Raw genomic sequence first — 2,052 nt, 5'->3', positions numbered from 1 at the left:
GTAAAGACCATTTGGTGGCAAATTAAGTGAAGCCAACCTGAGCTAGCTTAAGCAGTGAGGATTTTATTATGAGAAAAGCAGGGTATTTCGTGGGACCACAGAGGAGAAACGCTGTTGGGCCTTGGGAAGTTGCTGGAACCAGAACCCACGAAGCTCTCAGAGGTTTGTCTGTGTTTCTGCCTCTTTGCTCTCTCTCGGTAAACAGGTTTTTATGCTTCTCTCTAGTCCCAGGCTGGAGTGGCCAGCCCATCCCTCCACAGAAACTGACCTGATGGCTCTCAGTCCCAATTCCGAATTCCTCAGGAAGAATTTCGGTGACCTCGCTTGGGTGGGGTGTCCACTCGTAGCCTGAACTGTGTTCAGGGGGTTGGGTCAGGAGATGCAGAAGTGTGAAGGGGGGCATTCGCCCCCAGAAAGGCAGCCAGGAACTCAGGGACAAGCAGACAGGCACAGTTCTAGGCTCCACTGAGCAACCTTGACATGCAGGGAGCGGGGTTACTGCTTCAGAGATACTGTCCTGTGAAATACAGTTATTGCTTTAATTTTTCTAATTCAAAGAATATTCGATTATCTTGATAAATATGTCCACACTAAAATGCCATCATTTAATATACACTGGGTATGCCATTTGAAACTGATACAAAGGCTGTTTATAATCTGCAATACTTTTTAAAAGAGAACATGTAGTAGAGGCTTGATGTGACGACGCGTTTCATTCTATAACTATCTATACACACACGCACGTAAGCATCCTGCACGTCCTGGGAGGGGTGCCATCCTTCTGGATGCCATCGGCACCTTAATAGGTCAAACGTGTGGGTCCAGGAACAAAGGGGAAGAAGTGTCAACATTGTCCCCAGTGCCCCACCGGGGACTTTGCACCTCCCACCCCTGCAGCTCTGGTCTCTGGGGTTTAGGGGCCCTGCTCCCCACAAAGGGCACTTCTACGGGGATCCAGCGCCATGTGTTGTGGTGGACAGTGTCTGTGACTGCCACCTGGGCACTTCAGCCCCCGAGCCGCGGCTGCCATTACCGGTCAGGCGGAGCGGGGCAGGTCGACCCCGGGTCGCACGCTCGGGCGCCTTCGAGCTCTCCATTGTCTAATCTGGGGGATAAATAGACAAGACCAAGACCCCAAAACCAACCACAGCAGAGAAGCAGCTTAGCGTATCCTGAGTGGACAGGAGTCTGTGCCAAGATGCCAGGGGCACGGATGCCTCTGCGAGTGTAAGGGACGGGAAGGCAAGAATTTGGGACGGTCTTCCCCAAATGAAACCTCCGAACTCCCCCTTTTGCTTCTTGTGACAGTCCCTCTATAATCGTGACATGAGAGTCACAGCAGCAGAGGAAGTGACTGCATGGGGAGGAGGATGAATCTCCTCACGACGTGGGGGAGAGACCCGAAACTCACAGACTTTAGGAAGATGAGCTCTTGGCCTGAGCGTGAGTACGGCCACGCGCCTGCTCTGGGACGGCCGTGGGCAGCCTGGGATTGTGAGGCTTCCTGAGGTGGCGTGAGCACAGCTGTCTTCTCTCCAGTGCTCTGAAGTCGCAAGCCACCATGCGGAACAGGGCCTTGGCTGCTCACGAGCTGTCACTGCTCCGACTAACGCTAACGATTATTTTTTGCCTCTACCATTTCTTTTCCTTCTGTTACCTGCCTTTTGCTTAGTTGGGGTCAAGTTTGGCTTCTTAAAACAGAAAAAGTCCAACTAAGAGCCACCTAATCAAGATACACATTTATTTCTCTCTCCAGTAAAGAGAGTCCTGAGCGAGGCACCGGGGCGCACGTGGCAGCCTCCTGAGGCGATCGGGGGCCGTGTACCCACTATCCTTCGGCTCTGCCTGTCCGCACATGTCTACATCGTCAGGAGTACTTTGTGGTCCAGGATGGTGGGTGGCACTCCTGCCACCATCATGTGGCCTTTCTAAGCGAACAGGAGGGAGGTAGTCAAAACAGCGAGCCCGCCCTTCCTGGAAGCCCACGCATACTTCTGCGCCCATCGCAGTGGACAGAACTCAAGCAGGTGCCACATCGAGCTGCAAGAACAC

Source organism: Pteropus vampyrus, unplaced genomic scaffold (genome assembly GCF_000151845.1).
Source record: "Pteropus vampyrus isolate Shadow unplaced genomic scaffold, Pvam_2.0 Scaffold342, whole genome shotgun sequence".
NCBI lineage: Eukaryota > Metazoa > Chordata > Mammalia > Chiroptera > Pteropodidae > Pteropus > Pteropus vampyrus.
Note: the sequence above shows the minus strand (reverse complement) of the source record.